This window comes from Tachypleus tridentatus, chromosome 2 (genome assembly GCF_004210375.1).
Source record: "Tachypleus tridentatus isolate NWPU-2018 chromosome 2, ASM421037v1, whole genome shotgun sequence".
Lineage (NCBI taxonomy): Eukaryota > Metazoa > Arthropoda > Merostomata > Xiphosura > Limulidae > Tachypleus > Tachypleus tridentatus.
Genome location: NC_134826.1, coordinates 111,868,383 through 111,883,837, shown reverse-complemented (window position 1 = coordinate 111,883,837; position 15,455 = coordinate 111,868,383). Strand labels below are relative to the sequence as shown.

Sequence of the window (15,455 nt, the reverse complement as noted above, 5' to 3'; positions counted from 1 at the left end):
CCTAGAATTGTGTAAAAGTTATCTTATTCAAAAGATAATATCCAAATTAAAAAACAACAACAAAGGAACTGGATCATCGGCATTTCAATTGCCAGGTTCGCTGATTTATTGTTCATTCATCTGTCATTTACTTCGTAATAGAAGTTTGTGAATATTTATGTTCTAAAAGATTTAAAACTTTGGTTTAATGACCTGGTGTGACCTAGTTGAAATTAGCTTTTGTCACATGTTTTGTCTTTCCTTTATCTTTGTGGGCGGAAATGCTGAAATGTTTTACTCAATACACTCGTCTGAAAGTGACTTTAAGTTGGTAAAGTTAATCTGTACTATTTGATGTATCTGGCATTAAAATCTTGACAAGATAGTTCTTTTGTATCATCTTACTAGATTTCTTAGACTCATTTGAAAGGTCCGTTCTTCATTGACTTACTTCTTATTGTTTTGTTTTTTTAAGGTGTACATCAAATGCTTTTATATATGAAAAAAATCGTGCTCCTAACTGAATCTAAAAGAGTTTAACTAGCCTTACATATATAAAATATGTATATATTGTTAGTATTAATTAAGTCATGTCATGAATCAATAAAAATAAAGTTTTCTAGTGATAAATAAATCTATTCATTGCCTGAGCACAATAGCACAACATACTATGAAGTTCTTACTCATAGTTAAAATATTTTATAGGTGAAAGGAATCTGACGTCTCGTACTGTTGGATATCTCAGCTAGTAGAACATTAGTTCTGTTAGCCAAAGATCCTGGGTGAAAACTCAGCCCTGCAGTTTCTTTTTCCACCTACCATTTTTTTCAGGAAGTTTACTTTCGTTGATTCATGACATGACTTAACATCACATAACACAAAGACGAATAAACACAAAGAATTATCATATAAATACAAAATGAAACCAGAAGTGGTTGTCTAAATTAAGTATTGGAAACTGAGGTAGATGAATGTAATGTTGTCATTTAAAAGAACAAACTATCACAACATATAAAATGATCTCACTTGTTACAAGAGCGGAAAAAAAAGAAATTTAGGAAAAGTCCTAAATTCAAGGCTCGGAATACTGTAAAAGCGAAAACAAATGCTAAGGCTACTCCAACAAAAATCTGAAGTTTTAAAAAAATGCTCTTCACCTTTACTGAAATATGTTGATAACGAAAGTAGATCTTTGTGGTAATTATTGGAAAGCAATATTTGCGTAATGACACTGTACAGGGTTGTAACTATTCATACGGAAATGGTAATCATTAAAATAATCTCCTCTGTTAGTACACCTTCTAGTAATCTTGACACGTCAATCTGTAAAGACACTTACACATATATTTTAAGATTTATAAAAGAGCTTTGGATTTAGCATGAAATTGTTATTTTTTATTTTCTCTTTACGGTATCAGATACTTTCTTTTTTACTATCACTTATTAATTTCTTAGTTATTATCACCTTGTGATATCAGGTAAAGTAATTCCTTTTTATTATCACTTCGTGATACTAAATAATCTCTTTTATTAAACAAGGACGTATAAATAAATAACATTTAATAAACTGAACGTTTCATTTTTTTATTTTAGTGAAGAATAAAAGACAAGTTTGACTCAATCCTTCGAATCAGAACCAGTATTTATTGTTGCTATATTCCTTCACTGATATATGTTACATGACACCCACCAAAGAAGACATCTCACTAGTGCAAGAAAGTAAAAGAAATACTCTCTGATAAAACTGAAGAACTCAGCAACAAACCAGAGAGAAACACTGTATAACGCCTTGGACTGAACTAGACATAAAATAACATACACCAAATATTCTAGTCAGTTCTAAAAACCACGGGTAAAGAAAATCTTAAACATTGTGATATTTTGGTGGTATTTTCTCGTTGATTTTAAAGTACAAGGTAGTTAATAATAATATTCTTATACTGTCTGTGAGCTGACGAATGATAACGATGTTCATAACGCATTTGCACATAATTCAAACTTCACATCACTTGCTGAAAACAGTTACTTTTGTATGCTGTCTTTTATTAGATATAAAAGATGTTCTAAATAAATTTAGCTGGTGAAAACATGAATCAATAGTTACACAGTGTGCTCGCTTTAAATAAACGCTTTTGATATAAAAATGTAAAAACTTTACTGTGAGAAGTTTGTGTAATAAAAAGAGTCTCAGTTTGAAGTGAAGTGATATCAGTCGCGTCCGATGTGTCAATGACAGACAAATGCATATATTTGTTTGTTTGTTTTGGAATTTCGCACAAAGCTACTCGAGGGCTATCTGTGCTAGCCGTCCCTAATTTAGCAGTGTAAGACTAGAGGGAAGGCAGCTAGTCATCACCACCCACCGCCAACTCTTGGGCTCCTCTTTTATCAACGAATAGTGGGATTGACCGTAAAATTATAACGCCCCCACGCCTGGGAGGGCGAGCATGATTGGCGCGATGCGGGCGCGAACCCGCGACCCTCGGATTGCGAGTCGCACGCCTTACGCTCTAGGCCATGCCAGGCCCCAAATACATATAAAAGTGAAGCTCATAAAAACTTAACTGTGTTGCAAATTCAAAATCTTACCGCTCTTCCACCGGGAAACGTATAATTATAGTGAACATTATATTCATTAATTATTTGTGCTAAAGTATAGAAAGACACACAAATAGAGTTTTTGTATTGAAAATTAGATAGATTGAAAGTAAATAAAATTAAAAAGCAGTTAAGTAGCTAAGAAAAGTAAAATTATATGGAAAGGTTTTACATATACGTACATAGCTCAGAATGGTGATCTATTGTATATTATATATCTTTGAAGCTATAGTACATTATAACTTGTAAATAATATTAAGATAAAGACACTAATAACAATCATGTGTATGTGTGTGTGTGTGTGTGTGTGTGTATATATATACACACACACACATACACATGATAAAACTTCCATGAAATTGAAGGTGAAAAATGCAGAAAAAAAAAGAAACATTTTCGTCCAAGATTTGAAGAGATTAGCAACTTTTGAACCAGTTCTGTTATATATATTACTTGGATCCCTGAGTAGGCTATTTTTACATATATGCAGGTGGGGAAAAATGGATTGTTTTTTTTACTATTTTTTTTAGTTGAAGAACATAAAAGAAATAAACCTCTTGAAAAGTACATAGAAATAAAAACTCTTTAAGTTTCGAGTTGAATAAAAATGAATAAAGAGGAATAGAAAGTTAAGCAAATTTTCGTGTTTGTTGTTTAAAAAAAGTTTTCGGATAATGTGCCAAGCCTTTGAAATTAATGAACGTCTAGTCAGATTTGAAGAGACTAAAATACTACACAGCATGCATAATGGAAACCGAAAATTTCTCATATGTCCCGAAGATGAATTACACGGGCGTGAAAGAGGGTTATTTTAGTAACAAAATACTAATTTGCTTTCGGTATCAGTTTTTTTAATCAAGTAGTTGGGAAGTCCTGCTTTTATTGTTAGCGAGATGATAAGAATTAATATTATGTTTGCAAAGAAACACAGATCCTGAAAATTGGTTTGGTTTTTATATTCTTCAGAGAAATATCTCGTATCAGAGTTTGTCTCTAGTCTTCTTGAGGTTATTCGATGCAATGCTCCTAAGAAATGAAGCATTAGAGGGTTCTCAAGTGACGAAATGCACTATGAAAGTCACAATTGTGTATTTTCCTCATCAATCTTCCGAAAACAGTACGTTACAGTGAAAAGTAAACCTGTGCCCGCATAAGCTTCTAGCTGTCAGGACAGCAGGATGGGATACTGACACTCTATACATTTTCAATTTTGTTTTGTGACAAATTTCAGTTTCTTAAACACTTAACGGTATGTTAGCTCTAGCTCTGAGTCAATAAATTGTTGTGTGTGTACGGCATGTGGCGGATCTCTAACTCTGAAAGATGCCTTGTTTCAGGCAGTGTAATTTGTTGCATTCACAGCCACACGTGGGGCGTCACTATCAGCATACTTGCCATATTTCGTCTCTTACTACGTGGCATTACTTGCTCTAACGCAATCCACACATGTTTAGTTTTTAAAAGCGACCATTCTATGCGCTAGGGTGCAGATGCAATTAATAACTTGCCCGTGAAATTCAGGAAAGACACTAAACAAGATAAGAAGCTCACTATAGAATATTTCGGTTTAGCGTGTCAGCTCATTAGGCAGCTAAGCGGAAAGCCACAAATAGTGTTAGTTGTATGATTTTTATCAGAGCCTGGTTGTGCATGGTTGCGGTGTTTGTGATTTCATCACTGATTATGAATTAGTCAGTGATAATCTTGAGAGAGAAAGAGGTAAGACGCGTGTTATTTAGACCTAGTTGAAGTAAGAATTTTGACACTTTTCTCCAAAGGGCTTTCGTTGCTCGTAGCTCTACAAATTTGAACTCAGGTTTAGTCAAGATCTCGCTTGTTTATAACAATGTGATTTCTAGCAGATATCTTGCTTCTCCAAGAATTAGAGAAACAAAGCCTCTTAATATGAAGTCTGTGTTTTCATTTCTTGGAACCAATAGTAAATACTCAATTGTAATCTAAGTTAACTCCTGTATGGGTCAACTCATTATACCAAACAGAAAGCTTATAAAAAAGTCAACAGCAAAGCTATAAAGATATAATTGTAAAGTTTCAGTAAATATTATGATGTGAACGACTGTCGCTGGCGAATTGTCATCGTAATCAATAACATAAGTAGTTTGATGAGCTATGATACTAAAAGAATATCATGCTTCTTTATTATACAATATCATGCTTCTTTATTATACAATATCATGCTTCTTTATTATACAATATCATGCTTCTTTATTATACAATATCATGCTTCTTTATTATACAATATCATGCTTCTTTATTATACAATATCATGCTTCTTTATTATACAATATCATGCTTCTTTATTATACAATATCATGCTTCTTTATTATACAATATCATGCTTCTTTATTATTAAATAGGTTTCATTCTATTCCTTATAAAAATATAATTTTCAATAAATTGTATGTTATATATGTGCATCCAAGAAATGAAGTACAGGTCTAGCTTAAATACATCATATTAATTATGTTTCTAATCCTCAGATCTTGCAAATCAAGTATTTCTAAATTAAGATTAGTCATAGCTTGCTAACAGCCAATGTAAAAACAACTTTAATCACCAGACAACCTCAAGTTATATGTCAACCTTTTAATCTAGATCGCTAAGGCAATCCTAAATGATCTAACGTCAACATTTTAACTTATAACCTCAAGTTAACAGATATGAATTTGCTATCTTTGATTGCCAGACAAACACAAATCCAAACATGCCAAGGTGCTAGTCTTCCTTCCTGAACAACAAAACATTCATGCATGCTAGCTCTTGTTTACAAGATAATCTCAGGTCAATGCATACCGAATGTTTATTATTGTATATTAAGTAATCAAAAGCTAAACGTCAGCTTGCATAACCTTGTCTACCAGCCAATCTAAAAGTAACAAATAGTTAACCTTCTAACTCTTTATTCCATGTAGTTATAAGGTAAAATTAATTCCTCCCATCTCAACCTGCTATCCTTTTTTACTTCATCCAAATTAATATGGTTGGGTCTACTAATCTCCTCTGACAATAATATCCAAAGTTAAGATTTATCAAAATACTAAAGTTGTTTTCTAGATTCTTCAATAATCACAAAAAACAAAAATTGCTGTCACTTCTTAACAGACAATCTCGAAGGTTTCCAGAGAAATTGCCTCTACAGGAGGCTTTTTCATTTCATTTTTTGTAGTATAAGTGTAACTGAAAAACACTTCTTATTCGATGATTCACCGTTAAACTTATACAAGATCATTAACGGACTCTTGGCTAAAAATTGCATTGTTAAGAGATTATCTTACTAATGTAATACTTCTCGTAATTATTCAGTATTAAACATCACTCAAACTACTTTACTCCTCTTACAAATAACATTAGGATAGTGTTGATAGAGCAGAGTGTACGGGGGAAACAGGAGCGGAATCACAACCACGTGTACGTTTCTCAGCACATCAGTTGTATGCTGACCCCACTAGACAGCGTGGCTACAGCGAGGAATGAAAGACAAGAGGACATCTGGCCGATCATTTCTACTGAAGCGAGAGGAGAGACTGGTCAACACGAGGTTGGTATATCTAGTTGATGGGTGGTCGTCATGTGATCAACGTTATTAAAAGGATCGTTGTTTCTGTAAATTGAAGCAATTGTTTAATATTTTTATATTTACTTTTGATATTATAGTCAGCTTTTATTTCATTCCTCCTTTTTTTTCGCGGTTTTAATTATTTTTGATCATAAAGTGAGATAAGTAACGTTCCACGATAGTTTAGGAAATATTTTTTAATTATTCTGTCTATTTCGTGCCATAAGTCATAGAAATTGTATCATTGAAAATATTATAACTTATGATAATAATGAAATATGAAAATGCAATATATAAACGATAATAATATAAAGCTAAATGTGTTTTATACAGGAAAATGTATAACAGAACTCGTGTATTAAATTTAACAATATTAAACATAGATGAAATATGAAAAAGGTAAGAAACATTTTATATTGTGTATAAAACAGTAAAAATTGACATTTTTAACGCCAGATCATAGTTTTAAAAATAAAACAGAGGTATTAATTATTAAAATGTGTCATGAACACATTGAAGCAAAGAAAACAAATATCTTGCTCATAACGTCTACGTAGCTTGAAAATGTTAGAAATGTTTATTGTAATATGTTTTCACCATTTTCAAAACAAATAAATAAAGTTTAAGAAATATAACACTAATACTATACAGCAACAAGTATCTATCCTTTTCTTTATAGCAAAAATTACTTTCAAGAATACTACAGTCGTGAGAGAAACTGCATTTGGTAATATCTAGAATTTTACAAAAGCATTCAAAAATGTCTCTAGATTCTTTACAGTTACTGAAACTGAAATATAACTCAACACTTGCAGCGTGAATCCTCGAAAATACGAATGCGAAAACATTGGGTGTAAATAAACAGTATATGATTTTCTGATATTGCATTATCGTCATTAATGGATACGTTTTCCCACACACACTTTTCCATAGTCAGCTCTATAAAATCTGGTAACTGATAAACCTAAATTGAAATATGTTAAAGCATTCTGCATATTTACAAAAAAACAAAACTTGTCTTACATTCAAATTTTGTTAGAATTAAGAATGTGTCCTGGGTGGCCAGATTTGTTATAGCTTCCTGCAAATTAAGGATAAGATGAAAATATTAAATCAATTTCACCTTATTATTTATTTTTATGGTAAATTTTGGTAATATAAATACAAATGAATGTAGAGAAATAATGTAAAATTCGCTAAAACTTAAGTTTTAAGATTTTTTATTTTTGTACAGCTTTGAATACTTTCAAAATTTCTTTCTTTCATCTTAAACATTAAAATACTAATTTCACATCTTTTTGAAAATCTAACTTCTTTTACGTAGCACATGAAACCTATTCACCCACAAACATACGGCAATCATTAATCAACAACGTTCAATAAACAACTAATTAATTATTTTTTTTAATACAAATGGACTAATTAAAAACGTTCCATCTTTTAATCCCTTACATATTTTTGCCAAGTCAATATTTAACAATAGTCACCCTTAAAATATATTTGGAACTTGTCGATGTTTTTAAAAATGAACGTGCTTTAGCCATCAGACACACCCCTTCAGTCATATTGCCCGCCCTTGCCCAACCTAATTTAGCTTTGTTATAATTTACTTAGCTTAGACAAAAGTAGGCAGGATTTTTTTAGATTGTAATCTCAGCTTCCTATGAGGCGCTGGTATCGTTTTGAAATTTAATATTGTTGCACGACGGGGCTAGTTTGTTTGTCACAGAAGTACAGCTCTGTGAAGGAACTTGTTCTTCACCCTGTGAACACGTTTTCGAGGCCAAGACACTTAGAACTATTTCAGACTATCATTTTTCATGACATTTTCGCCAAACTGTCCGGGTTCACTGAAATTCAGGTCAGACCTTGTTTGCTTTCACAGCTGCAGAAAGCATAAGCGGCTAGCTTTGAAATGAATTTGATTTCCCGATGTTTAGTTGGTTCTTTGGACCACCTCCTGTTGAAGTTTGGTATAACTTTGACTAATAACTGTAGGTCCAAGTCGAAGAACCCACAGTCAAAGCACAGTACTGCATTTACTGTGAAATGAATGTAGAATAAATGTTTTACTTTCCCAGTTCTTCATTAACATATTAATGTAACAGGCAAAATTATCTTAATATTATTTTCAAACCATGAAACGTTTTCCTCCTGTTTTTTTTTTATTAAATACATAACGCATGGTACAAATCTGAAATGTAATAATAACATAAGTGATCAAAATATTATTCTTTGAAGTGACGTTTTCCCAATAAGTGTTTGAGGTTTTACACAAAACAAATAAAATAAACAAAGTCTCCCTAATTGAAGATATTGTTTATTTAGCACAAAATTACACAATAACCGTTTTGCGCTCTATCCACCGCATTGAATCAAACACTGGATTTTTAACTTTAACATAGTAATCTTAGAACTCAAAGCTGACCCACATTAGAGAATGCCTGATTCAATAAAAATGTTACTTATTCGTTTAATAAAACACAACTGAAAAACTTAATAAGTAAGAGTACTCAACTTTGTGACTTGAAATAACTCTATATCTGCGAAACTTTTAGAGCTTTGAAATTTTATACAATAGCTTTTAATCATTTTAATGAGAAAGTTTTATGCGAAATGTATATTTTACAACTCATGGAAGCTAGACAAATTGTTAATTTTAGCTATAAATAATACTAGTGTTTCTCTGATGTCTATGTTATGTTCAACTATTTTAAAACATGTTTTGTTAAACTTTAAGCAACAATATATTTAAAATTTTCAGTTGTGTAATTTAATCGTAAAAGAATAAACAAAGATTTATGTATATACGCCATCAAATCATAAAATTTTGACCTTTTTGAAATTTATGTGTGTATGTTATAATTGTCTTCAGCCGTTTTGTTTATTGGTTTAAGAATTTCACGCGAAGCTGCAAAAAGCTATCGTCACTCAGCTATCCCTAGTTTTGAACTGGCATACAAGAGAGAAGACAGATAATTTTTAACACTCACTTCCAACTTTTAGGCCACTCTCACGAATTGTGGAATTTGACCTTTACTCTTACATAGGCATCAGAGCTTTGGGTGCTGTAGCGTATCAACTTTTACATATTTCATTAATGTAGCAATGTAAATTATATGTTTATATTAATTTTCTGGGATGGCATGCCTCCAGACCCCCTAAATTAAGTTCCTTTTAAGAACTCCTTATACTTTCAATCTATCATTGTAAAATTTTTATGTCTTGCGAAGTACTCCACTTTGCATCTCTTTCCTTTACCACTGCTGCTATTCAGTTCTCATGATCCAACAGAATAAGGCGCATTTTTTTTTTGTGGGAAAGGGTTGTGTGCAATGAATCTTCAGTTTCATAAATCGGCAATTCTAATCTCTTCTTTAGCTACACAATATTGCAAAAAACTTATTGTGGATCATGAAACAAATAAACGTATTTAATAATTAGTCAGAGAAACGTTTATTTACTTTTCTGAAGCTGGAAAGCTAAAACCAGTGACAAGATTTAGGAAATCCAAAGATAATGAGTCTTCGCTAAAAGCCGACAAGCAGTTAGTTTCATGAGTTACATATGCATAGCTAAAATTCCATCATAGACAGACGATCCAGTGACCCAGCATGCCCAGGTGGGTTAAGGCGTTCGACTCGTAATCTAAGGATCGCGGATTCGAATCCCCGTCGCACCAAACATGCTGGCTCTTTCAGCTGTGGGGGCATTATAATGTGAGGGTCAATCCCACTATTCGCTGGCAAAAGAGTAGTCCAAGAGTTGGCGGTGATGACTAGCTGCCTTCCCTCTAGCCTTACACTGCTAGATTAGGAACGGCTAGCGCAGATAGCCCTCGAATAGCTTTGCGCGAAATTCAAAAACAAACAAACAGACGAGCCATGTTTCTCACTCACGACTTTGCGTAACTTTACCAAACAGCTTTTATATTGTTTTGTTAGCAACTGTATCTGTTTTCTACTCTCGCTCGTATAAGTAGACATAAAGTGGCACATAGCGTTAAGACTGGTTTGAAAACGTAAGAAAATAGCGTTTTGGAGGTCTTGCGTCATTCTCACAAAAAAAAAGAAAACGTCTGTCTTCATATCTTTGCACATTAAGGTTATTTGTTTGTTTGTTTATTTATTGAATTTATTGAATTATTGAAAACTACACAAGGGCTATATGCGCTAGCCGTCCGTAATTTAGCAGTGTATGATTAAAAGGAAAGCAGCTAGCCATCACCATCCATCGCCAATTCTTGGGCTACTCTTTTACTAAAGAACGGTGGGATTCACTTTCATATTATAATGTCTCCATGGCTGAAAGGGCGAACATGTTCGGTGTGACGGGAATTCGAACGCACGACCCTCAGATTGCAAGTCGAGTGCCTTAAACCACCTGGCCATGCCGGGCCATGGGATATTATGATTATACGCAAGGCCTTATTAATTATTGTCGCTTAATTATTGTCGCGAAACTTTAAATAACTTATTCTCAAGATTAAGCATAATTCACTTTCTTGTTCGCTTTACCACAACTACTTGAAGGAAATAGTTCTGGCAACTATAAAACACGATTTTGATCTTTGTTTTATAATTATATCCTTTGATTTATTACATTTTTAAAGCAGTTGAGAAATAAGTCATCGTTTAAAAATGAGTTATTCAACTTCATGTCTATAAAAATAACAGTATTGTTTTAAAACGTCCCATCCAAAATATTCTATAAATCTGACATATAGACCGGCAAATTTCGTTAATCAAGTATACTAGTAATATATGAAGCTAAATTCTCCGATTGCTCGAGCATATTTTGTACATGTCACGAAGAATTCTGTTTTTTTTTCGGAAACAGAGGAGGAAGCTTTACTATTGTAAAATTAAAATATGTAAAAGAAACAATCTAAAATAGCAATGATAATCTTGAATATAACTTAAAGAATCACCTAAAACATGAAAATTGGCGAATTAGTGGACCTATGGCTGATATTTACATGACTGATGCAATGTATATTTAATACTTTAACTAATATTTGGCATTTTTCAGTTTAATTGTCGTTGCCACTATAAGTTTTATTTCTTTAACTAAGTTATGAACAGTAATTAGTAGGCTTATTTATTTGTGTGCTCTCATATACATGTGAATCAATGCCAAAGTTAGGGTCCGCTTTCGGAGAATCCCCGTAAAAATATTTTTGCAAATTACACTGATTACCTACGGGATTTGGTCAAAAGTTCTATCTTTGTGTAAAACATGGGGCTGAGAAAATTCCTTTGGCTCCATTTTGAAATTAATAAATCCAACAGTTTATAAGAACCGGTTTTCGGGAATTCACAGAGTTCGCCAAGGGGTGAGGTACAAAATATAACCTTTATGCAAACGAGTCAATTTGTTTGGCACCATTTAGAAGTCGGTGCGACCAGAGGTTGAAGTTACACACGGAGACACTGAATCTTACCATATAGATTATGATGCCAATCTTTCAAATTAACTTGCATGCTACTTTAAGAACGTTTAAACATGGTTTATGAAAACATAAAGCTGTGGTGTATGTAAATGGTCAAGCACATATTGGTATTATTTCATTCGTGAAAGCTGGCATTTTTCTTTTTATGAAGGTTTGTATTAATAACTAATTGAAATAAATGTGAAGAAACATCAAATGAAGATAACGACCAACATTTAATAGCAGCTAAAGTAAAGTGATCTTAGTTCAATAATTATAGTTTTGAACAAATTATTGTGTATTTAAACAAAGAAAACTTTACACTGTTCGAAAACAAAATATTAGTAAAACAGTTCTTACATTTAACACTCTAAGGAGCAGGTTAAAGTTTAATATTGGTAAACAGAAGTTGATTAATGCCTGACATCAGATATATATATATATATTATAGGTAGTTATATCGTAGGTAGGTATAATGACACATTTTAAATTCATCGAACACTTAACATTTGTTTACTATTTGTGCCAATTACCATGTCAACTAATTCCGGATGGTGGTGACATTGAACAAAACATTCGACACTTGGTTATTTATCGAAAATGAATTTGTCTTCACCAAAAAAATCATGATATAAATTTTGGAAAATCCTATATCAATACACTGTATACCTGCACGGCGAGTATGCGAATACACATGCCACTTACCATGAGTTTTGAAAATGGTTTATAATTTAATATCATAGTAATTATTGTAAAAATCAAACATTATTTAATGTTTATCGTTTGGAGTGTAACCTTTATTCTCTAACATAATTTGCCACTAGTAAGTACCATCTGAAATTCGCCCCTGAGATAGTATTAAGCTAATTATAAAATGTACCTACACGCTCAAACGACTCTTCCGATGGCAGGAAAAATAAACAAACAGTCGAAATGTATTGCTTACACTTATAGCATTAAACTACACCACTATATTAATAAATTAACTTTGAAACAAAAACTACTATTACACGTTGTTTGATTTGTTACTATTTAATAATTACGAATACGGCTTGAGTGGTACGTTGTCTTACAGCTTTATAACTGCAAATCATAATTTTAATTTTACTGTCTTGCACAATAAAGAAATGTCTTCCAAAAGACTGACATTACATACATATCTACATTAGAAGGGTAGTCCAACCATATTAATTAAACACTTTTAGTTAGTGTTGGTACAAATATTTTATTTATTTTAACAAAAGGTATAAATACGTAAGATTCGTAAAGCATCATTGAAAGTAAGTGAGTGAGTGAGTGAGTGAGTGAGTGTGTGTGTGTGTGTGTGTGTGTGTGTGTGTGTAATTAAAGGATCTAAACAGTTTTTTTAAGGTAAGGTGGTATTATCGATATGTTGAATGTGTTCTACTCACTGTTTGATCTTGAAACTGCAAAAATATCATATTCCATGTTGAATTTGATAAACAACTAAAATTCCAAAAATAAAATCTAAAATCCAAGAAAAAAGAAATAGAATTTTATAAAATACACTCAATATACATACATAATCATTTGCCGCTTCATTCTTGTTAAGCCTGTATAAAGTAAACAACCAAGAATTAATAGAAGTTTTGTTTGTTATAAAGCGCAAAGTTATACAATTGGTTATCTGTGCTCTGCCCTCCACGGGTATTCTAGTGTTATGAACACTCATATTTACTGCTAAGCCACTGGGAGGTTAATGAAAAAAATAACTTGTTCGTTCGCAGGATGAGCAGAAGAAAGTTAGCGTGACAAATGAAATTTAATTACTCGAATGCTTTCAGAAGATTAACTTTCCTTCATCAGAAGTAAATGGTGATCAACCATTTAAGTTTATTGGTCATTTATATCATTGTTGTACCGGAAATACGGGGTCACACGTTTCTAAAGAACTTTAGAAAATACACAGTATTTTTAAAACTGTTGAAGGCACCAGGCCTCAGTGCAAATAGTAACTTGTCTTGAATCTGTTTGTTTTGTTATTGTTTGTTTTAATTTCGCACAAAAGTACACGAGAGCTATCTTCGCTAGCCGTCCGTAATTTAGCAGAGTAAAACTAGAGGGAAGGCAGACAGTCATCATCACCCACCGCCAACTCTTGGGCTACTCTTTTACCAACGAATAGTGGGATTGGACTTATAATGTTTGGTGTGATGAGGATTCAAACCCGCGAGCCGCAGATTACGAGTCGAATGCCCTAACCACTTGGCCATGCCAGGCCTACAAGTCTTGAGATTTTTTAGAGAAAAAAATTAAACCTCATGCCATAAAAAAAAAGAAAGTCATTAAAACAGACCAAAAAACAATAACATCTGAATCTCAGTTCTATCACAAATAAAGAAACAGCCCGTATTTCGAATTCATCATCATTCAAAATAACACACATGTTTTTTACTCTGAAATTAATAGTACAAATTATAATCCCTTTAGTACTATCTTGCTAATAAAACTAATGAATTCGAGATTATAATCAGTACCCCAAAGGGCACCCCTAAATATTCCAATATTGTTAATCTCTCAAGCAAGACTTTCCCTGATGTCAACATCAGCCTTCTCAATATATGGCTAAATGTTTGTCAAACCAATAGCTTTGTTAATAAAGCCGAAATATGTTTTGACCTACATGAATTCTCTCGAAAACTGAGAAAAGAATGCACAGTTTTAAAGATAAGTCCACCTAGATATCTTTAATCAATAGAAAATCATATTTAGAAACCCACATTAAAGCTATTAGGAAAATCTAATTCATTTATTGTAATATTCTAATCAGATTTATAATAATTTCAATCTTAAAGTGAGGTAATTGTTTCTAAGGCCTTGATAAGTAATAATAACATTATTAGAACATCTTAAGTCTACCTTAGAGGTATTTCATAATCTTAAATTAAATAAAGTACTTGATTGTTTGGACTCAAGTCCAAAACTACACAATGGGCTATTTATGCTCCGCCCACCCAGGGTATCAAAACCAGACTTAGCGTTGTAAGTCTGTGGATATTAAGCTGTGCCATTGGTGGGCAAAGTATTTAATAGCCACATTTGTTCTAACTTTAAACAATGTGGGATTCAACAGTTAATATTACATTCAAATTAATGGTACTGCTATGACTACTAAAATGGTCGTTAACTTTGCAAATGTTTTACGGGTGCAATGTCAAACTCATTTTGGAAAATGGTGTATTGATGGTATTTTTCATCTGGAAAGCTGAAATGTAATCTCTCAAATATTTTGTTTCATAATCGAACTCTCTACATCAATCAATGAAATTCAATTTTAGTTCTCTGATACAAATACATTTTCTGATATCAATATATACCTAAAAAAATTATTTTACGTATATACTGACTTATACAAACAAAACTCTCAGACAAGCCACAATATCTCCTCAACCAAAGCTGCTATTCCTCTCACAACACATTACTTACGGTCAAGCCCTTCGCATGAAAAAGATCTCTACGAATGTTACTAATTACAAAAAACGTTGAAGTGCTAAAAATATCCGCAGAAAAAGAGGTTACAAAGTCTCTGAAATAAAAAATAAAATTTTAAAAAACTGGCAAAATTTCGCTTTCTATTGCCTTAAATCAGTCGAAATCCAAGCAATGTAAGAGAATTTTTCCAGTTATCACACATGCTCCAAAACTTAGTAATGTTTCACAAGTGCTTTAAAACCATTGTAATTAAAGTAAATCTTCCCCGATATTCTTGTTTTTCTCTCTAAAAAAATCAAAACCTTAGATATAGCTTTGTTTACTTAAAAGTCAATTGTTTTGAGCTGTTCCTTTTGTGTTAAAGTTCGATATCAGATTTTTAAGCTTATAAAAACTGCTACTACTTTTCTAAAACAT

General features: G+C 32.4%; 1 long non-coding RNA gene across 2 annotated transcripts in view; it reads left to right on the top strand.

Annotated features, from left to right (window-relative positions):
* Positions 1 to 4,093: 4,093 nt before the first annotated feature.
* LOC143244852 (uncharacterized) overlaps positions 4,094 to 15,455 on the top strand; it is a 36,349-nt gene continuing 24,987 nt past the window's right edge. Inside the window, exons 1-2 of one of the 2 annotated variants that reach the window (XR_013025348.1) lie at positions 4,094 to 4,296; positions 5,950 to 6,136. This is a non-coding gene — a long non-coding RNA (uncharacterized LOC143244852). Of the gene's footprint in view, positions 4,297 to 5,949; positions 8,983 to 15,455 lie in introns of those variants that run through there. The other variant, XR_013025347.1, reaches the window with a different exon arrangement.